The 23228-nt window shown below is 47.2% G+C and overlaps 1 long non-coding RNA gene across 2 annotated transcripts; it reads left to right on the forward strand.

The window, feature by feature from the left end:
* The first annotated feature begins 1286 nt into the window (after window positions 1–1286).
* Window positions 1287–19152, forward strand: LOC306656615. Of its 2 annotated transcripts, XR_013762583.1 has the most exons (4): window positions 1287–2275; window positions 2452–4774; window positions 5242–5916; window positions 9240–19152. It is a non-coding gene; the product is annotated as an uncharacterized lncRNA (long non-coding RNA). The 2 variants fall into 2 exon arrangements; XR_013762582.1 differs by having other exon boundaries at window positions 1287–4774.
* The last annotated feature ends 4076 nt before the right edge of the window (window positions 19153–23228 follow it).

Genomic DNA, 23228 nt, shown 5'->3' on the forward strand with positions numbered 1-23228 from the left:
TTTCTTTCTTTCTTTCTTTCTTTCTTTCTTTCTTTCTTTCTTTCTTTCTCTCTTTCACCAGGGACACTTAAACACTGAGCTGCATCCCTAGCCTTTAAAAAAATTTTTTTGAGACAGGGTCTCACTAAGTTGCTAGGGGCTAGCTAAGTTGCTGAACTGGCTTTGAACTTGCAATCCTCCTGCCTCAGCCTCCTGAGCAGCTGGGATCACAGGCATGTGCCACCATGCCTGGCACCTGAAGTTTTTTCTAGTTTACAGAGTCCTCTCACATGTGGTAATTAATTGATTAATTATTATTACTGTTTGGAGATGGAGTCTTACTGTATCACCCAGGCTGGCCTTGAACATGTGAACTTCCTGTCTCAGCCTCTTAAGAAGCTAGGATTGATTACAGGTGTGTACCACCATGCTTAGCTTGTTAGTAAAGGAGCACAAATACCCAGTGACTTTATGGTCTTAAAGTTCTAAGAAAAAAAGAACCCTGATCCCCTGATGGTGCACACCTGTATTCCCTGTGATTTGGGAAGCTGAGGCAGGAGGTCAGCAAGTTCGAGGCCAGCCTGGGCAACTTAGTGAGACCCTGTCTCAAAATTAAAATATAAAGGGCTGGGGATGTAGCTCAGTGGCAGAGTGCTCCTAGGTTCAGACCTCAGTATCACTAAATAAACAAACAAAAACAATGGCACCCCCACATACACACACACAAAAAGACCTAATTATAATAGAAAAAAATCAGTATCTAATTGAATTGAGAAAAGATGGGCAAATTAGCAAAATAAGATGCAGGAGATGCATTCAGAGATGTGCACAAATTTAAAATTGCTTTGCTTAATCTATTTGATAAATTTGAAATGTGAATTCAAATAAATATGAGAACCTGGAGGAAGCAGTAGTTTCCCTGCTGTTGGATGGTGACATCCAGCATCTTGGTTGCCTGCCAAGTCATTTCCCGATGAGTCAACTAGATTTCAGAGCCAGCTTTATGAACTGTTATTCCCGCACTGTAATTCCATGAAGAGGTCTGGGGAGCTTGGCTGGCCTTGCCTCTTCTGTGGAGTCTGGACAATCTGAAGGGGCATCTGCCAGGCGCGCCTCTTGGGACAAATGTCCACCCTCCCTCTTCTGGCATCAGCTTTATCTGCCACAATTAGGCCATCCAGCTCTGGGAATGAGAAGCGGGCACAGTCCTTGATCCTGACAATCCTGGAAGTCAGACCTGGGACATCTCTTCCTGTCATAGGGTTAGTTAGCATTCCAGATTTTGTGCTCTGTTTATGATTCTAATATACATGTGCATACACATATATACACACATATAAATGTTTATATATGCATGCATGCATGTGTTATGTGTGTGCATATATACAAGTATACATACATACATGCTTAGGGTGTATTTCAGCAGTAAAACAGTGCTTGCCCTGGGAGACTCCCTGGAGACTCGCCAGCACTAGGGTGAGGGATGGGACTGAGACCATGTGTGTGCAGACAGTCCCAAGAGGCAAGAGGCAAAGGAGAAATCATTACTCACTGCACACTCATCACGTGTTATTCCTAGTTCTAAAGGTTTGTACGTGCATTGGCTCAAACATCTCAAAACCAGAACCAGAATGAAACAAAACCTCCCTTACTAAGTAAGGGTGCAAGTATTCTTGTTGATCAGATAAGAAAAAGGAAGCCAGAGAGGTTCCAGGCCAGACTTGAAATCCTAGAGCTGGGTGGCTGGTCTGGGTTTCAGAGCCAGCCCACCTAGCAGGGGAACAGCAGTCTTCGCCACCCGCCACCCTCCAGGCCCTCCATGGACTTGAGGGTAGGCTAGACAAAGATCCAAAGCTAGTCAAATACGGTTTTCATTTTCCCAGGCTTTAGCCATGCAGCGCAAGTCTCCCTCTTTGGGGACAGATCCCCAGCTGGTGCGTCCTTGACCTGCGGGTCTCACCTGAGGATCTTCGGGGTACAGGTAGGGCCGGACGCCGCCCCCTGGTGGCAGGTGCGCGCCCTCGCAGCGCATGCTAATGAGCCCGGGGCGCCGCTCGCTGATTGGCTGGCGCGGTTTCCAGCTGCTTTGCAAGTCGGCGGGTGCAAGGGAGAGTCGAGGGGCCGCAGGTGGCAGCGAGGCTCCGTGCGCCCGCAACCCGCCTCCTCGTGGTGGACGTCCAGGCTGGCTTCCGTACTTGGGGCTTTCCCTCTTCTCTCCCATTTGTGTTCAGGGTCCAGGTTGACGACCCAGCATCGGGGCCAGCAGTAGAGGTCGAGGATGGCATTTCTTCCATAGGTAAGCCGGGTGCCCTCACTGGGCCCGGGCAGGTCAGCGGGAACCGAGTCTGGGGAGAGAGCGCCTGAGAATATTCTGGGCAGGAGTGGTGGGCGTCCCTTTTGGTTGGTTCGTGGTGCTCCATCGTATTGACTGGTATGTGTTTTAATAATAATTGTTAAAATGTGTTTATTTAGGTTTCCAATCTGCCTCTAGGTCCTGGAGGAAGAATCAGCGCCGCGCGGGCAGAATGTGGGAGGGGGAGTGCCTGCCACCAGGAGCAGGGGGCAGTTCAGCCGGGCCCCCGGACGCTCTGAGTCACATAAGGTGCCCGGACACCCACATGTCAATTTCATAGCTTCTGTAGGTTGCCATTTCAGGATCTGAAGTGTGATATTTGAAAGTCAAAACTTATCTCTCACACACAGACCATAACATGCATGCAGCTTCAAAGGCAGTGGTCACTGTCGTCTGTTGCTTGGGTCCCTTGCTTGGGTTTGGGCCTAAATGTCAGGGTTTCTTGGCGCCAACCTCCTTCTGCACCATTTCCTCAGCCAGCCAGCCAGCCTCCCACGTGTAGGAGAGGCTAGTGTCTGCTGAGCAAATAGTGAGCATAAAAGGAATAACCCTGCCTTCAATGACCCCAGAGGCTAAGGGACCCACCCCAGGGCAGCTTCAGGGTGCCCAGCCTGGGGAGATGTGGGCAGACTGAGGGCTAGACCCACCACAAGGAATCTATGGTGGCCTAGTCAGGACAAGCCAAGCCCTCTCAGTTCGCCAATGGCAGAGCTGGAGGTGGGTAACATAGATGCTTCCCACACAAAATAGGGATTTCAGCTTCAAGCTCTTGAACCTCTTTGCCAGGAGGGTTTCTCTAGCCCTGGGAACATGACTGGCACTTATGTGATCAGAGTGCCAGGGTGTAGATGTCCCAGGAGCAGCCTGCAAATGCCACTGAAGGGGAACTGTTATATACATGCAAAGCTTCCTCCCCTCTCAGGTGGGGCTCTTTTGACTGTGTTCACCTGTCCCTCCTCCCAGCAGGATGCCACTCCAGTGGCCCAGAGGGGTAACCTGCTCATAAATGTGCCCTGTGTTGCCCTCCTTACAGTCCCTGTCCCCTTCCCAAGTATCTACTATGGTTTCATAGGGTCTATAGCACCATCAAGGCTGGGAGTCTATTCTCTCCATTTTACAGGTAAGGAAACTGAGGCAGAGGGAGGAGGCATACCCCAGCACCCAGGTGTAAGAATTGGGCAGGACTGAGGGCAAGTCTTTCACTAATGCTGAGCTTACTGTGCAAGGGGAGGGTGAGGCAGGCAGGCAGGAAGGGGCAGATCATAAAGTCTCCTGGAGCTTTACGAACGTGGTCCAAGTTTTCCAGAGGGGACCGCAGAGGAATTAGTAGCTGATGTGAGTGATGTGACAGATCTGGGCTCAAGAGACCATCTGATGTAAGCAAGAGCAGTGGCTAGGATGTCTCCCCTTCTGTGCCCCCCACAACTCCGGCCACTAGGAAGTGGCAGCTTCTCAGGGGGCCAGGAGAGCAGTGTGGTCAAAGGGCCCTTCTTCTCCTGTGAGTCCCAGTGAGCTCACGTTCGTGCTTCCATCTCAGGCTCGAGCAGCCCCTGGGGAGAATTTCCCATCCGTCAAGCCGCCCTCCTGCCTGGGATGCCTGGATTTGTCTAAGGTGTGGTGGAAAGAGGGGAAGAGCGCACCTGTCTCGGGGCTTAGCCTGGGAGAGTCAGCCAAGGGATGTAGTGGATGGAGGCAGCCCGCAGTGGCCTCTGGCACCCAAGGGCCTCCTGTTCCAGTTCCAAGAACCTGCTGTGTTCTAGAAGTCCTGGCCCCCTAGGGTGAGGTGGAAAAAACGTTCTCCAGCCGTCTAAGGTACTTTCTATCTGAATAAGGAAACAGTTGAGCTTGGGAGTAGGGATCTTGAAGAGGTCTGGGAAGAGTTTGGAATTGCTTGAATTGTTTCTACATGTCTCCACTTAGCATTTATTGGGCACTTACTATGGTGTCAGATATTGTTTGATGCTGGATAACAAAGACTTCAAGACACGGTTCCTGTCTTCGGGTGGCTTCCAGTTTGGTAGTGGGAGATGACCACGGACACCAACTCCATGGCCCAGGTGCATGGCAGACACCTGGAGGCTAAAGGAAGTGTCTCAGTATGGATATTTACTTTATCCTGGGAGGAGTGCTGTGAGAAGATTCTGAAAGGCTCGTGGGTACTTTAGCTGGGTCTGGAAGGGTGTGAGGGTGTTCTTCAGGCAGATGGGGTGCGGGGAGCGGGTGTTAGGACAAAGAAGGAAGGGGAATGTGGGTTTCACTGTGGATCTAGTACAGGTCTGTTGGATGGAACCATTTGGCAACGTCTGGCAGGCAGTTCTTTCTCTCAAGGAATGTTCTGGAAGACTTGAGGAACACACCGAACTGGTTGTTGAAGATGCAGCATGCAGCAGGAACAGGCCTGGACCCAGCGAATGGGCCATACTGGACCTGGGCACTTTGACTGTGAGTGACAGGACTGTCATTAGGATGAGTCATCTACTAGAAAACAGAGTGGTTTGGGATCACGACTGATGTCTTTGCACAGCCGAGTAGAAGATGATGATTGTCCCCCAGGGAGCCCTCTCTGGTTTATAGGAAAATTCCAGTCCCTGAGTTCTGATGGAGAGTGACAGCCACTGTCTGAGAGGGGGAAAAAAAAAAGTAGGTGTGGGTTGGATGGGTTCAGAAGCCACTGGTTTCCAACGCTTGAGCAACTGTGTGGGTTCTTTGGAGTGAGTGTTTTTTGGGGGGCCCTGGGGATTGAACCCAGGGCTTCATGCGTGTGCGCTCCAACCTCGCCCTGGCTGGATTCTTTCAAACGCGCCACTCCCTGCTTCGGTTAGCTGGAACTTGAGAGAGGGAACCCTGGGCCTGGGAGGGGGCCCCGTGAGGACCACTGATGACCTCTTTCTTGAAACATTTGTTTGCAGCCTGGAGAAATAGTTATGGAGAAGTCTGGATTCTGGAAGAACCAGGAAGTTGTGGTCTGGTCAGTAGAGGGGAGGTGGGGTACTGAGGGGACTGTGTGCAGAAGGACCAGGGCATGTCACTGTGCTTGAAAGGGGACAACCCAGAAGGGATGCACACAGAATGTGAAGATTCAGGAGCCTAAAAATGGTAACAGTGAGCACCCTTTCCAGAGAGCTTTAAAAATCAAAGTTTAACTACAATGCACCAATAAAAAAAATGTGGAAAAAATAAATACCTGTTATGATTTTTTAAAAAGTCAAATAAAATCAAGGTGGATTTTGTCTCGTTTCTGCGTGAGCAGGGAGAAGGCCAAGGGTCACCACTCCAAGACCATTCCAGACCTGACTCAGTCATATTTTTTTGTACTTTTGACTCCTTATGATTTTTAATATTTTGGTACTGGGGATTGAACTCAGGGGCGCGTTTACCACTGAGCTGTATTTCCAGCCCTTTCTATTTTTTATTTTGTAACAGGGCCTTGCTAAGTTGCTGAGACTGGCCTTGAACTTCTGATCCTTCTGTAGTCGCTGGGACTACAGGCAGGTGCCACGGTGTCTGTCTCGGCTCATCATATTTTTTAAAGAGGACCCTTTCAATGAATTTACATGGGACAGAGGTCAGAGAAAAACTATTCCGTGCCCTAATGTTTAGGACCCCTAAAAGTATTCATAGAGCACATGTTCCCTTCTTCCAGAAAATACTTCTTTTGTGCCAAGTGAGACTTCCCTGCTGGAAGGAAATCTGCCCCTCTTCACTGTGCTTTTGAAAATAGCTCTTGGTAGTCCTCACTGAAAGAATAGTTTCATCTATCTATCTATCTATCTATCTATCTATCTATCTATCTATCTATCTATCTTAACACCAAGGGAAAGGAATGAAATTGCTGACATTTTTATCAGAGGCATTTAAATTTCAAACTGGCAGAGCAGATAGGGACTTCTCCACCCTCTGCTGAATGTCCTCTGCCTCCTTACCAGGAAGATGGTTGCCCCTCCAGCAAGGAAGAACAGTGTTTGGAGTGAAAGTTATTTATAACTTGAGAAGCTACCAATGAAAGAATGAAGAAGCTATAACCCCTGTCCTCAGAAACTAACATGACAGATGACAGGCCGTGTGTGTGTGTGTGTGTGTGTGTGTGTGTGTGTGTGTGTGTGTTGGGGAGGGGGTCCGTGGCTGCTGCTGGATCCTCAGTGATCCTGAGGCTGGTGGCTCCTTGGTCCCCTGGCCACCTCCCAGCCCCCTCTCCCTTCCCCGCAGGGCCGTCTCTTTGCTTTCCTCTCTGCTGCTGACCCCGCAGCTGACCCAGTGGCCTGAGACGCTGCCAGGCCCTGACACTGCAGAAGGCCAAGCACTACAGCTCTGAGTGGAGCCACAATGAATAGTTTCTTTTCCAAAACAATTCTGTGAGCCAAGAAAGTGTCTGCGCAGATAAAGTGTGCAGCCTTGCACGAGGAGCCCCAGCCGGGCCTTGCATGCTGGGGAGCCTCTGGCGCTGTGCCCAGAGGGCGGAGGGGTGAGGTGACCTCACAGCCTGCCCCGAGCACCTGATCTTTCTCCAGACTGTGGTCAGTGACAAGTGCTGGCTTAGCATCAGATCGAAATAGGAAGTCCTAACCCTTGGGGTTGATCTAGGACATGGCCCCATGCTCCTTCCGTCCTAGAGAAGGTGGGATCCTTCCAGCCCCAGGAGCAGGCTGGATGCTCTCTCCTGTGTGATTCTTTTCCTCTGATGCAGCCAGGTGAGCCCACGCCTCCTTCTCTTCTCCCTGGCTGCGTTGTACCTTCCACTTCCTCCAGGAAGCATTCCCTGCCCCCCTGGGATGGATGCTCCTTCTGAGCTCCTTGCCATTCGCCCTGAATGGCTCTCCTGGGCACGCTTTACTTATCCTGGGCTGTGTGTCTAGGCCTCTCTTTTTGTCTATATACTTTGCCATCCAGCTCCTGGAGGACAGAAATTATGTTCTTTATTTGCTACAATGGTGGCACTGGGTCCATCGGAAGCACTCAGTCAAATCTCTGTCAGGAAGGTTGTCTCGCTGAGTTTTTCTACCAGCTTTCCGGCTGGTCCCTCAAGGGCACATTGTGACAGCAGTAACTTCTGTCAGTGTCACTCTCACCCCAGTTGTCACCCTTCCTCTTATTGCCTTCAAGATCTTATCTGTTTCACATTTGTTATTTTCATTTGATCTTTGCAACCACCCTTTTAAATAGATGGGTCATGTATTAACTTTTTTTCTCTTCGTGGATGAAAATTCTGAGGCTCAGAGAGGTCGAATGACTGGCTTGGGGTCACCCAGCTGACATTTTCTATTGCTCAACTTCATTGAGGCGGGGAAAACCACTGGACTCATTAAGACCACATGTTAAAAGAACTTGGTGAGTGGAGGCCTCATGCAAGGTTACGTGGTATTGCAATAAACTGCAGTAACTAGTTACTGTACGATTGCAACAGTGAAATCAGAGGGGTAATCTGGAAACCTCTGGATTTGGTTGAGGGGAGCTAGAGAGCTGGATGCATTGAGGGGGCTCCAGATGCAGGTGTGTGACTGGCAGCAGGAAGTGGCTCTGAGCAGGGCGGAAAGGACAGAGTTCACGGGAGGAAAGACTTTGGCTCTCACCATAGTTCCCTGAGTTTACCTGGGAGCTCTTACCTCCCTCCCTTTGCTCATGCTGTGCCCTCATCCTGGGAAGCCCTTCCATACTCCCCAGAGCTCAAGGTTATATTTCCAGTGACACTTCCTGGACATTCCTGCGCATATGTTCCAGCAGCAGGGCACAACGGAAATTTTTCTCTTCCAAAATAGGCTGCTTCTTTTGCATTTCCTGTTTCAGACACTGATACCAATATTTGATCAGCAGGAAACCTTGGAGTCATGTTCTCTCGCCCTCCTCAAATCCTATCCAGTTTCCAAGTCCCCTTCTCCTATGCTTCTAGAGACCATCCCTGCCTCCCTGGCCTGCTGCTTCTGCCTGGGCCTTGGCTACATCCTGCTTGCTGTTCTGCCATCTCTGCATGTCCTCTTTGCTACCACCTACAATCTTGCAAAACAAGGCAAATTGTGATGGTCTGCTTTCCCTGAGAGCTTGCTTTGCCCCTAGAATGATCCTAAGGCCTCCTGTGTCCTAGACCCATTGCTCTTCCCACCCACACAAGGCCCTTTTATACCCTCACGCTTTTGCACATGCCTCCCTTGGTCTGGAATGCCCCCTTTCTCTGTGGTAGAGATGATACAGCCTCACCAAACATTCCATGTGCCTTGGGTCATGAGTGGAGGTGGTATGCCTGTGTGTGTGTGTGTTTTCCAGGTTGAAGTCTTGGGAGTGCTCCATGTTTTTCACTCTTTCCCTGCACAGAAATCAGGAATGCATGGGATAGAATGAGAGGAATTGCAGCTGGTAGCAGCCCAGATTGCTGAGTCACTAGGTCAAGGGAGGGACCTGGGCATTGCTCAACTTGAATTACTGTATGCAGTAAACCTTTGTTACTGCAGCATGACCCAGTCTATCCTGACTAATACACTCTCATTTTCTGCCAGTTAAAAGCTTCATCTTTTAAGTCCCAGCTTAAATGCTAACTCCTTCTTAAAAGCCTTCAGAACCAACCCATCCCTAGTCAGAATCAATCCCCTTCCTTTGTGTTTTCACAGTATGTATAATAACTCGTGTCCGTTTGACCCTCAACGCTTATTACTATGGTTGATTATGCACAAGCAGAGTTAGTGACACAGAATGATGTGAATACCAGAGTCAGACTGGGGTCCTGTCTCTCTGCCACTTATCAGCATTGGGACCTTCACTGAATTACTTAATCTTCTGGGACCTTGGTTCATGTTTGTCTCCCCCCGCCCCCCCAGTACCCACCAGAGTACCTGATATGATAATTAACTGATAATTAATTGTTCAATAGCACCTGTTTGCCAGTCTCTGTTTTGTCTTGCAGATGGAAATCCAGTAAAAGACATGCAGAACCAGAAATGGGGATCAAAATGCAAAGCTAGGAAATCAGGGGCTTTTTACAACCTAACAGGTGGAATAGCCCGTGACCCAGGTGAGGTCTGTAATAGGCTACAGTTTTCTCCTACAAATTAATTCCAGCTGCTGGGATGGAACTCTGAAAGGGAGGAAGGTATTAGATGCTACCTCTTTAAATCACTTTCCCTGAAGTCATTGTTTTTATGTATCTATCCAGATGATTTTATGATTTTTTTTCCCACTATTGTGATAAATTGTTTTGATTGATTTGTAGAATATTAAATCACCCTTGAATTCCTGGAATAAACCCTAGATGGAAGCTTGATTATATCTGCTTATATTTTATTTAGGATTTCGCATCTATACTCACAAATGAAAATTTTTTTCTCTTCTCCTGACATCAACCAGTTTTCAGATGCAACAACAGCAACTAGGTACCCTGTACTTCCATCCAATTCTGACCCTGATTACCTGGAGTCAGCATCAGTTCCAATGGATTTAAGGGCTCCGTCCACAAGACTGCCATCGCTTCAGATGCCAGTCGCAAGTCCTGACCACTTGCACTTCTGAGCAACTGGCCATAAATCAGGGATTCCCATTCCTTCTCTTCAGGTTCCATAATTTGTTGGAACAACTCACAGGACTCAGGAAAGAGCTTTTCTTAATGTTACTGGTTTATCAAAGAATACAGCTCAGAAATGGCCAACTTGAAGAGATGCAGAGGGCAAAGCTTGGGGAAGGGGCACAGAGCTTCTGCACCCTCTCTGGGTCCATCGCCCTCCTAGCACCTTGATGGGTTTCCTAACCTGGAAACTTTCAGAGTCCCTTTATTTAGGGGCTTTTATGTCATCACACAGCCGTGACTGACTAAATCATTGGCCAGAGGTGACTACCTCAGTCTCCAGCCTTCACCCTTCTCTCCTCCCTGGAGATCAGGGAGAGGCCTGATAGAACTGTCTAATCATGCCTAGGTTGTTCTGGTGACCCCCCCACCCCATGCTGACTACCCAGAGGCCTCTCAGTAGTATTCAAAAGTCACTCTTGTCTCTGTGAAGATTCCAAGAGCTTTGGGAGTTCTTAGAACCAAGGAGAACTCTGGACAGAAACCGACTATTTTTTGTTATGCCACAATGATCAAGACTGGTCTGATTTTTCCTTCTTGCAATAGCCCAGTCCAATCTCTCCTTCTTCTTCTTTCCCTATTGGATTATATTGGCCACATACAAAGTGTTAAGAAGGATACATGGATTTTTCTATGCTCTGGGAGAATTTGTGCAAGATTGTTGTTATTCTTTAAATATTGGGAAGAATTAATTGGTGAAACCATCAAGTTCTTAAATAATAGATTCAATATTTATTGCCTATTGGATAGTCTGATTTTCTATTTCTTCTAGTCCATTTTGGAAAGTTGCATTTCTTAAGAAATTTGTCCACTTCATTCACATTGCCAAAACGAAAAAAAAAATTGTTTATTTTTTGAGGTGCTGGGGCAAGTTGTCAATTTTTTAATGTAAATACAACATTCTTCTTTTTGATGTCTGTAGGGTCTATAGTGACATCCTTTCTAATACTGGAATTTTGTGTTTTCTATTTTTGTTGATTGGTATTGCTAGGAATTTATGCATTTAAACAATATTTTAAAAGAACCAATTTTTTATTTTCTTAGTTTCCCTAATGTATATTCATTTTCTTTTCTTTTCCTCTTTCTTTTCTTTCTTTCTTTCGATTCATTGTACACAAATGGGGTACAACTGTTGTTTCTCTGGTTGTACATGAAGTAGAGTAGCACCATTTGTGTAACCACACACGTACACAGGGAAATGATGTTTGTCTCATTCTGTTATTTTTCTTCCCCCTACCGTCTCTCCACCCCTCTTTTTCCTCTGTACAATCCATCCTTCCTCCATTTGTATATTCATTTTCTGTTTCACTGATTTGTAATCTTTATTATTTTCTTCCTTCTATTTTCCTTAGATTTATTTTTCTCTTCTTTTATTTTTAATATAGAACAAACCATTTTCAGCCTTTCCATTTTTATAAGGTTATAAATTTCCCTGTATGCCTGACATTACCTATATCCCATGAATTTCCATGTAATGTCCTTTTATTTTTTTGGCACTGGGGATCAAACCCAGGGGTGCTTAACCACTAAGCCACATCCGCAGCCCTTTTTATTTTTTATTTTGAGACAGGGTCTCCGTAAGTTTCTTAGGGCCTTGCTAAGTTACTGAGGCTGGCTTTTTTTTTTTTTTTTTTTTTAGGGGGAATAAAAGTCTATTTTGGGGCTCATGGTTTCAGCGGTCTCAGGCCATAGATGGCCACCTCCATTGCTCTGAGCTGGAGCAAGGCAGAGCACTGTGGTGGAAGAGTGTGGTGAAGGAGAGCAGCTTAGGACATGGAAGCAGGAAGCAGAGAGAGACAGCTTTATTCAACGAGGACAAAGTAGATATCCCGAAGGCACAGCCCAGGGACCCACTGAGGCTGGCTTTGAGCTTGTGAGCCCCCCGTCTCAGCCTCCTGAGTTGCTGGGATCGCAGGCATGTGCCAGTGCATGTGGCGTGTATGTGAATGGAAATATCAGATTCACTCAGAAAAGAAAACCTGTATTGGTCAATACATTTTTCACAAACAGAATGTGGTACATATATTTTAAAACATAAAATTCTGGGGCCAGGGATGTAGTTCTAGTGAGCACTTGTCTAGTATGCATTAGGCCCTGGGTTGGATCCCTGGCACAGCAAAACAAACAAACAAATAAAATAAAAAAATGAAATAAAATTCTGTTTAAAGAAGATGAATTTTGTATCCCATAAACACAATACTGTCCACTCAGATGGCTTCCTGCAGAGACGTGTGGCTTCACACCATGTGGCCTTCATCCAGAGACCTCCCGACAGCTCTGGCTGTGACCTGGTTTCTTTCTTCTTGCCAAGATGCCCCCTGGACTCAGTTCAGCTCTGCTCAGGCGAACCCAGCCAGGGTATCCCAGGCAGCTTTCTGGCTTCCTTCCTTCTGGAGGGACGTTCTTCCTCATGCTCCCCCACTGGGAACAACGTGCGTCTCTTGCTGTATGTTGTTACCCGAGTTGGTCTGGAGCCCTGGTGTCCAGGCTGCTCTAAGAAGAGGCCTGGGCACAGGAGCAGGGCCTCCCTGTGACCACACCGTTTGTCAGCTGTGCTCTGGCCTCCTGCAGAGATGAGGCCTGAAAGGCTCCTGACAGTGACGGCTGATCTGGCAACCAGAGCTTGCACTGTGTTTGGGAGGGAAGGCGGAACACTGAAATTGGAACAGCCGCCATTTGCATCAGGTTCTGTGCTGGAGTCTCTGTGCAGTGTCTTGTCTGTCTTCACAACATCTGAGGAAAGTACTGTTATTGTCTAATTCTGAATAAGGAAGTGGAGTTTCCGAGAGGTAATGTGCCTATGGATACCCAGCTGGTCAGTGCGGGGAGGCCTTGCCTCAGGTCTAACTCCAGGGCTGGTGCGACGTCAGTGAGTAGCTCACTGCTGAAACTCTGTGCCTCGGCTCCTCCTGTTTCCCCTGGAATTGCAGGAGCTGGACAGGATCAGAGAGCTTGTCCAGCCAAGCCCCTTGTTTCTGATGAGGAGACCGAGACTTGGAGCAGGTAAGTGACCTGACCAAGGTCACACTGTGATGACGGGCAGGCCTGTCCTCACCCTCAGGTCTCTGGATTCCCTTCTCTTACTGTTGGCTGTCATTGTAGGACTGCTCTCCTACAATGGGGGACTTTGGCCCTTCTGTGTACCTGATCAATATTTTGGTCTCTGTATCCCCTTTCTCTTTCCCAGAAAGGTGCCAATCACATTTCACCTTGGACGCCCAGTGTGATGACTGCTTCTCTGAGTCTCAAGCTGGAGCACTCAGCCCCGACCACGACCTTCTTTTGCTAGCTGTGTGTTTTTTCCCACCTCCTCTGCATTTGGTGAGAGACGAGACTGAAGGTGGTAGCCTTAACTCAGAGCCGGTCTTCCTCTGACACTGACTTTCCAAGTCTGCCCAGCAGCGTTGCACTCCAGGTCATCCCAGGTGGGGTGTGGACATGAGGCACTGCAGCTACTCTGGAATGACACTGGCTGTCACCTTCTTCGGGGTGACGATGTCTCCCCCACTTTGCTGGCGCTGGCTGAGGCTGCAGTGCTGAGGCCATCGAGGGCGTCTGTTCATAAAGCCTTCCTGAGAAGAATCAACCAAGCCAGGATTTCTTGGTCTTTGCTTATGTAGCAGGTTATTCTGCACAACAGTACTTTTCATGCCTTGACAAGAGTTCATAGAGGTAGCACAAAGAAAATGGTACTGGGATCGTTAATTTTGTGCATCAACTTGACTGGGCAAAGGGATGCCCAGGTAGTTGGTAGATAATTACTCGCAGTTGTGTCTGAGAGGGTGTTTCACGAAGAGATTAGCATTTGAATCAGTAGACTGAGTAAAGATAGTTCTGCCTCACCAACGTGAGTGGGCATTGTCCAATCAGTAGAGGGAACAGGTGGAACAAAACATGAAGAAAAGGTGAATTCTCTCTCCTTGAGCTGGGGTTTTCATCCTGTCCTGCCCTTGGACATCAGAGCTCCTGGTTCTTGGACCTTTGGACTCCAGGACATAACCATTGATAACTCCTTTCCCTGGCACCCTTTATGAGGCCTTCAGCCTGAGACCGAATTACACCTGTGCCTTTGCTGGTTCTCTGGTTTGTAGGTGGCATATTGTAGGAATCCTCAGTCTCCATAATCACACAAACCAATTCCCCAAATAAATCTCTTCTTTTATATCCCTATATGTCCTATTGGTTTTGTTTCTCTGGAGGATCATAAGATACTTCCTCTTTGTATCAGTGGGAAAAGCATTCAATATCTATCATATTTCAAATATCATTATTTTGCATCAATAACCAGACTATATACACATATACATATGAAAAATAAAACTTTTGTGAAATAACATTTGTGATGCACTTAATTACATGTATTATATTCTAATCCATTTTATTTCATTAAAAAAGTACTGGCCTCTACCCACCGAATTAATTTCAGGACCCCTGTTTATTATGGGCAGTATGAAAACACTGCACTATTGTGCTTGTCTACTTTTTAAAAAAATAGGACTAAAAAGCAATCTGAAAACCATATCAGACCTCCGGCACAATCCCGCAAGTACTTTTTACATCAGTCATAACAAATATTTACAAGCCTTCATGGGCTTGTCCCAGCTCCGAATTCACATGTTGAAGCCCTACCTCCCAGTAACTTAGAATGTGACTGTATTTAGAGACAGAACCTTTTAAAAAAAGTGATTAAGTTAAAATAAGGTTGTCAGGGTGGGCCCTAATCCAGCATGACCAGTGTCCTTATAAGCAGAGGAAACGGGAGACAGCAAACATGTACACAGACCAGGGGGAGACCATGTGAGGACCCAGTGAGAAGGCAGTCACTGCTAGCCAAGGAGGAAAGCCTCAAAAGAAACCAAACTTGGTGACATCTTGCCCTTGGACGCTGAGCCTACTGAACCGTGAGGAAGTAAACTTCTATTGGCATTTTGTTATGACAGTCCTTACCAGTGAATACAGTGCTACTAGCCTTTGCATATGGTCATGCTGTCCCCTCTTGGCATCCTCTCCACCTCCAGACACCCAGTTCTGCATGCACACTTGGCCCTGCGTGAGCTGGTAGTCGGAGACCTTGCCACACTACCCATGCCCACATGGAAGCCACTGCAAACAAACCAGGCTTCTCCAAAGGGGAGCAGTCCCTACCCCTCTGCCTTTGCTACTAAGGCTCCCTCTGCTGGAAGTCCCATCTCATCTTCTGAAGTTGATAATTATCTCCTCAGCTTTTGGGACTCACCCCAAAAGTCTTTCCTGAGCTGCTTCTGCCCAGAGCCAAAAACTTCTACTGTGCACAGAGTTTCTTTAGTAGGCCTGAGACTATTGTCCCTAGGAAGCACTGCTTTCAAGGTTGGGCCTTGGCTGGGATTTAGGAGCTTAAATTTCTGGAGGGTTCCTTGAGTACCTGATACCAGTGGCTCACTCTGTTAGACTGTTAGTGCAAACTTTGTGGAATATGTTGAATATCTGCTTTCCTTCTGGGAATCTGAAGGGAAGCGGGCCTCCTGATACATGCTATGCAGAGGCTCTTTATACAACCAGTCCCCAAAGAAAATGCTGGAAACTATTTACAGTGAACTTTCCTGATAAACTTTTCAAACTCATGCTGGAAGAATGAAATATGTCCTGTTTGAGTCCACTTTTGGAAGCTTGCACCTGGTGGCTTCCAGATTGCTCCATGTGCTTTATCTCTTCATTAATTTTGTTTTGAATTCTTTCACTGTAACAAATGACAGTCACGAGGACGGCTATATGCTGAACAGTGCAAGCACACTTCTTGAGCCTGGGGTGTCGGTGGAATATCCAACACACCTGTCACATGTCCTACCATATGCCTGCATACAGATTTCTTGCGTTAACACCTTCAACATTTCTTTTTCATTTTATTTTAAAATTTGTTTATTTTGGTATTGGGGATTGAACCCAGGAGCACTTAACCACTGAGCCACATCCCCGGCCCTTTTTTATAATTTTATTTAGAGACAGGGTCTCCTGAGTTGCTCAGGGCCTTGCTAAATTGCTGAGGCTGGCTTTGAACTCTCGATCCTCCTGCCTCAGCCTTCTGAGCCCCTGGGGTTACAGGCGTGTGCCACTCACCTTGAACATTTCAATGCTCTACTTTATGTATCCCTAACTCACATTGTTACAAAGGGTGTTTGTCTTATTCACCTTTGTCACTCCTGGTTAAGCATGACACTTAGTTCTATCGCCAGAGGGATTTCTTAGGTGGCTTATCTAAACATTTAGGATCACAAATATTAGGCTTCAGAAGCTACACATGTAACCCATTGCCACAGAAGGATATGAGAACAGGAGCCAGATATCAAGCAGGGCAAAAATGGGTATTTCTTTTCTAGTGAAGTTCTTGTGGCTATTCATAAAGTTATCTTTTTCTAAGTGATGGCTTAGATGCGAGATGAGCTCCATTTTAGGCAAATGTATAAATCAGCCTAGCTTTAAAGTCTCATTCTCGCAGAAGACTCTGTATATATTTTTGTTCCAACTATGGACATGGCTGCCAGGGTCCCAGTCGTTACAAGAATCACCAAGAGGTCAACCCATGGCTATGACTTCCTACCAGAAATAATACTTCTTCCAATCAGATGCAGTTGACCAATCAGGGTCACTTGTACCATAAGGACAATTCATGGCAACTACATTGACACATCACCTTAATAGGTTACCAAGGGAACTGAAGAAAGTAACGGTAGCCAGCTTCCAAGATGCTTCCCAGTGACCCCTGGATCCTGAATTCATGCCTTATCGCTCTCAGTAGGGCCAACCTATGGAATCACTAGGCTTTTGGGGGAAAATGATGATGTAAGAATGCTGAGGCTGTCATAAAAGGTACTAGTTTCTACCTCAGTCTATCTTATCACTTGTTCCAGCAGAAATCAGTGCCATGTTGTGAGGAAATAAGCAATCCCGAGAGGCCCATGCAGTAGGAACTGAGGCATTTGCCAATAGCCATGCAATGTATCATCTTGGAAGTGGGTCCTCTATCCAGATCCAAGCCCTCAGAGGCATGTAGTTCTGAGCAGGCTGACCTCAGCTTCTGACCTCAGATCTGACTTTCTCAGGGCCTACTCTACAGCTTAAGACTGGCTTCAATTTTTTATGTTCTTGATTCTTGGAAATAGTGGTTTTCTTCTAGGATCTTCACAATTCTATGAAGATTTCCTTTACAAACCCAGTATTTCTACTTGGCCAACCTCACATTTTTTTTTTTTTTTCCATTAATTACTTGCACTGTTTTATAAATAACTGTATATTGGTAATGTTTGCTCACCAATGAAACATTATTTACTGTCCACGATGTATGTAAGAGGCAGGGCAAGGAGGACTGACTTTATTTCCTTTACACTGCTTGTGGTACTTTTTCTTGAATGCTCGCAGAACTGAAACTATCCTTAATGAAATCTGGTTAGATCATTTCTAAAAAGTAGATCTGAAATGTCTTTTAGTGCCCAGGTGACTGATTTATTTACATCAGCATTCCCCACAATGTGTTCTTGGGAAAAACATGTCAGAGACATATTAATAGAGTGTTACTTAAAGGTCTCTGGTCAAAATGCTTGACAAACACCAGACTAAACGAAGTTAAGTGAGTATTATTACTGCAGGCCTTCACATAACAATTTACTATTGTCATTAAGTGAGTTAAACTGTAGTTCACATCCCAAACTTACTCATTTCCCCCCACAGGAACACAGTGGTAAAGCTTGTTTATACACAAATCTCATACGATAGTGTCAGAGGCATATCGGTTTCACAAATGAACACAGACCCACTGTCCAATCACATACCGTGGGACAGGAGGGCAGAAATGATCCTCATTTAAAAACCGAGGACGCCCAAGTTCAAAGAGATTGTGCAGTCAGCACTTGCAACAAGAGGCTTCGCTGGTAGAGAAAGAACCCAGGCAAGTATTCCAAGACTTTGCCTTCCACCTCTTTTGGTAAGAGGTCTTGACTTTGTCTTCACCCTTCCGTCCCATAGGGAGAGCACTATGACCCCCTTTCTACCTATCCTCTTCCCAAGTTGCGCTGTTCCTTCCCCCGCATCCTTCCAGGCTCAAAATCCTCTTCGGTTGACCTAGGTCATCTTTCTGGCCACAATTAAATACTAAAGTTTTTTTTTTTTTTTTTTTTAAGTGGCCAAGGCAGCCCGTCTCAGATACACAAAAAAATGAGCCCTAAACTACATACTTTTTAAATTGAAGGATCAACATTATTTTCTGCGAGGGGTTATAAAAAGGAAAAGGGAGCAGAGTTTGGGGTACTGGAGGGCCGATCCCCGCACCCAGGCGTCCTGGGCTTCCAGGTGACGCTCGCTGTCGCCCCGCAACCCCGCGGGTCCGCGGGGAAGGCGCCGCCGCAGCTCCAGGGCCGGCTGCAGGGTCCACACCCACCCAGCAAACCCTCCAGCGCGCGAGGAACAAGCGCCTGGGAGAGAGCAAAAAAGACCCCCGACCCAACACGGCGAACCGGCGCGGAGGCGGAGCCGGAAGTAGGCCCCGGCGGAAACCCGCCCCCGGCGCCTCTTTCCCCTCTAGGAGATGGGAGGTTTCCACATCTCTATGGTCCAGGATCTAACGCGGCGCTTTGGCGGAAAGAAAAGGGGCAGAGAGAGCAAGGGCGTGGGTCTGTCTTTCCTGGAACCTCTTCCTATCCCTTCCTACCCGTGCGCAGTTGACAGCAGCAGAGGATCAGAAATTGCTCCTATCACGATTTTTAAAAATGAAGATGCAGGAATGCAAAAGGCCACCCCCAAATTCAACGGTTTTCTAATCTTTTTTTTTTTCTCTTGCAGTGTAAGAACATACATTTTTTAAAAATTAAGGCGAAGTCTAACTTTCGTACAACCATAGAGCTGAAATGGTCCTATAAAAAAGTTTTCACATGTGAAGCATCTTTTGAACTTGAACCCAGATGGTGCCAGATCACTGCTCTGGTCTCTTTCACGGACCCAGCCTTCTTGTCCCCTAAATACCACAGGCACGGACAGCTCACTTGTCCTTACACTCACCCCGGCGCCCCAGCTGGCTTATTTGTTAATTCAAAGGTTCAAGTTAGCCACCTTTTACATGCTCTCTTATTTTTATTTTCTGTTCTAAAAAGAGGAAAAACTCTGAAAATACAAAAAAAAAAAAAAAAAAAAGACCCAATTTAGCAAAGTTAGAAGTCTTAAATTATGCATAGCATCCCACCCGAAAAAGAGTGATGAAATTAGTTCATTCTGGGCAAGCGGCATATAAATGTATGCAGTCCTGTTGAGGAACTCGGTGCTTTATATCAAAAGTCATTCGTTGGGTTTACATTGTGACTCATGGGACACCACCTGTGGAAGATTTACTCTAAGCAAATAATGCAACAGAAAGGAGAAGCTGCATCTCTGAAGCAATTCTACAATGGACAACTGTTGATTTTGCATGCCCAACATGTCACTTTTCCTTTTCCTGGTTTTTGACCCTAGGATTTTTCTATGGGAAACTGGCTAGCACACAGTGCACTTTGGGGTTGGCACATGACTCAGGCTGGGTCAGTAAAACACACAGTCAGGAGCAGGCTGCAAGTGCCCCAAACCTGGCTCTGCTGCTTAACAGATGCAGGAACTTTCATTCGTTGTTAGCTTCTCCTAGCCTCCAGTATACTCATGTGTTGAATGGAGTTATGATTTGGTTATGAGGTGTCCCCCAAGCTATGTGTGAGACAATGCAAGAAGGTTTGGAGGAGAAATTATTGGGCTATTGCCCTAACCTAATCAATGGATCAATCCTTGATGGGATTAACTGAGTGGTAACCGGAGGCAGGTGGGGTGTAACTGGAGGCAGGTGGGGTGTAGCTGGAGGAAATGGCTCACTGGGGGCATTGCTATATTTTGTATCTGAAGAGTGGAGTCTCTCTCTTCTTTCTGATCACCATGTGAACTGCTTCCCTCTGCCACACTCTTTCTCCATGATGTCACACTCTTCCTCCTCAAGCCCCAAGGAATGGAGCCAGCCTTCCATGGACTAAGACCTCTGAAACCATTAGCCCTCAAATAGAGTTTTGCTCCTCTACAATTGTTCTAGTTGGGTCTTTTAGTCATAGCAGCAAAAAAGCTGACTAACACAAATAGGCACATTAGTAAGAGACACCTACCTCATAGGGCTGTAGTGAAGACTGAAAGAGTTTTTTTGTTTTGGCATTGGAGATTGAACTCAGGGGTATTTAACCACTGAGCCATAGCCCCAACCCTTTTTATCTTTTTATTTTAAGACAGGGTCTCACTAACTTGCTAGGGCCTGGCTAAGTTGCTGAGACTGGCCTCGAACTTGCAATCCTCCTGCCTCAGCCTCTTGAGTCGCTGGGATTATAGGTGTGAGCCACTGCACCTGGCCTATTATTGTTTCTTACCTCCAGGGCTCTGGCCAGTATTTCCTGTTTCTGGCAGTTTCTTATGAAATTGCTTTTCTTTACTCTTCTTTTTTCCTTCCACATCTTGCAATATCAATTACTCCATTATCCTAGGAATTCAATTTAATCTTCCTTTCCTATTGGAAATACCCTGAGAGCAGGACTGTGTCTTATCCACCTTGGATGCTGAACACAGATCCTGCTCCAGAAATAATGTTTAATACATGCTTGTTGAACAAACTGAATACTGTCTAATACAGCAGAGAAAGTTGGATGTAACAAATCCTGATGATTACAGAAAAGGTGACCAGAAAGAACCACATGAAACTAGAAAATTTTCTTGCAAAAACTCCTTGATCCATAGGGATTGCAGACTCCAGACCTTCTTAGCCCTGGACTTGTTCCCATATGTGGTCAGATGATTTCTAGGAGTAGACTCACACCTAAGGCCCACTTTCTGAATTACTGATTCCCTTTTCTGCCATATAGCTCATCTCTTCCCATGTGGATTGGCAGCAGAGAGAACTATTCTCTCCAGAGCCATCAAATCTACACCAGGAGGTCTGCAAGCCCAGTTATCCAGGGGCACAACTTCACACATGCATGGCAAAGTGGAGAGCGGTCTTAAGATCAGCAAGACACTTGGAAAGGAAAGGCTCCATAGTGGGTGCATGGAGAAGGTGGGTCAGGCTAGCTTGGAAACCCTTTCTAGCTGGTGACTCTTTGGCTTCTGATGATATTGGCAGGTGATATTGACATCCGTTTCTCTGCCATACAAAATTCCCCTGGGGCCACAGCCACCTGAGACCTAAAAACTTCTTAGAGTTGCAAGAGATAGACAGGAGCATTAGTTTACAAATGAATATAGCATAGATCTCATTTACAACTTTAGACCATGAACATCAGGGCTACGGACACCCCCAGAACCCCCAGTTCCCTGTTCCTTGAGATAACCTGTTTGATTTATGGGACAATTCTAGCTGCTAGAACGCTTTCGCACTGAGTCCTAATTGTTCTTTACTTATTTTTGTGTTGCTGGGGACCGAACCCTGGGGTGCTCTACCATGAACTACATTCCCAGCCCTTTTTATTTTGCATTTTGAGACAGGGTCTTGCCAAGTTGCTGAGGCTGGCCTTGAATTTGTGATCCTTCTGTCTCAGCCTCCTGAGAGGCTGGGAGGCCTGGAGGTTTTAGGATAATGAAGATGGGTAAGTGGATGCTGAACAGGACTGGAGGCTGGGCTTAGAGGGCAAGTGATGGGAGTCCAAGATCCAAAGATGGCCTTACCCAGCTTGGGTAAGGGCCAAGGTATGGCCCTAGAAGTAGAGGACTAAAGTGAAACAGATGCAAAGATCAGTGGCAGACAGGGAGGAGGTCAAGGGCTTGTGAGACTAGGTGGCCCACTAGGACCATGAGATCACCCAGGAGCATAACAGGAGGATATGGGCAAGGTGCCACTTTCCGGGGGGAATTCTGGAGGAAGACAAATGAGAGGAAGGAGGACTGGGTGTGGTGGAGTCAGTGCATGAGCCTCCAGGAGGAAGTGTTCAGTGAGAGCAGAAGGATGATAGCACAGAGGTGGCCTTGGCAAGCGTGGGGGGCTCCTAACGCCGGCCTAGGAGTCGGAGCAGAGCAACCTGCCTGTAGTGGGGGACAAGCCCAGGTGAACTTCAGAAGAAGATCTGGTGGAACGTTCTACGAGGACTGAGAGGACCGTTCATGCAGAATGCTCTTGAGGAGAGGGTGGCAGTGGGAGGGAAGATGGGTGAGGGGCTGGTGGAGTAGGACTGGGCTGGGTGACTGGGAGAAAGTTACACAGGCCCCGGCGTGTTGCAGCCACCTTGCAGAGCTGATTGGGTGCACCTGTTCTCAACTCCACTACAGCAACTGTGGTCAGCGGTGTCCCACTGCTAGAAGTAGCTACACCGCAGAAATCTGCAATGTCACAAATCACATCCACTTCTTGCTCCAAACAAAATGTGGAAGGAACCCCAGAAATAACTGCTTAGAAGTCCCTGGCTTCCCCCGCCCTGGATGAAGCTCACTGACTAGGCGGGGCTGAGACAGGTGACAGAGTTCCACAGCTGGAAGTCGAGGGTGGGAGACAGCTCCTGCCTGGGAAGGGAGGTTCTCCTGGGATGGCGCCACTTGGCCAAGGGTTTGAAGCAGGGGAGGCAGAGATGGGGTTTTGTTTGTCGAAAATATGGAGGAGGGAATTTTCAACAGAACACTAGCAAGAGAAAAGAACTGCAGGTGGGGAAATCCACTCCTGCTAGCAACAAGCAAATACCAAGCCTTGCTAGAAACCAGGAGTCTTCTTGTTGAGGTGTGGTGACCCTGTGCCTAGAAAATCAGACTGGGCCAGACCGGAGAGAAAGAGCTCCATGCAGGAGGCAGGAGGGAGGCACGGAAGATGTCTGAGCAAGGGAGGGGCGGCGCAGCAGGCCTCCAGGAAAATGAGTTCTCTGGGATCGTACTTTTGGAAAACTGAGATAAAATTCACATACCGTGAAACTCACCCCTTTAAAGTGCCCAGTTCAGTGGTTCGGGTCTATTCCGAGGGTTATGCAGCTGTCATCACATCTAATTCCAGAACGTTTTCAAGAAGCAGCCCCATACCCGTTAGCAGGGCCCCCAGTCCTTCCGCTCCTAAGAGAGGCGGTGGGGGGGCGGGGTGTGCCGGGGATTGAACTCAGGGGCACTCCACCACTGAGCCACATCCCCAGCCCTATTTTGTATTTTACTTAGAGACAGGGTCTCGCTGAGTGGCTTAGCGCCCCACTGTCGCTGAGGCTGGCTCTGAACTCACGATCCCCCTGCCTCCGCCTCCTGAGCTGCTGGGATTTCAGGCGTGCGCCACTGCGCCCGGCTGGGGTTAATGTTTTTATTCTCTTTGCATCTCTTGTATGTCATTTTCCTGTCCCTGGCCAGACATTTCCATTCTTGGAAAAACCAAGG

The sequence above is a fragment of the Sciurus vulgaris genome (assembly GCF_902686455.1).
Source record: "Sciurus vulgaris genome assembly, chromosome: 3".
NCBI classification, from domain to species: Eukaryota; Metazoa; Chordata; class Mammalia; order Rodentia; family Sciuridae; genus Sciurus; species Sciurus vulgaris.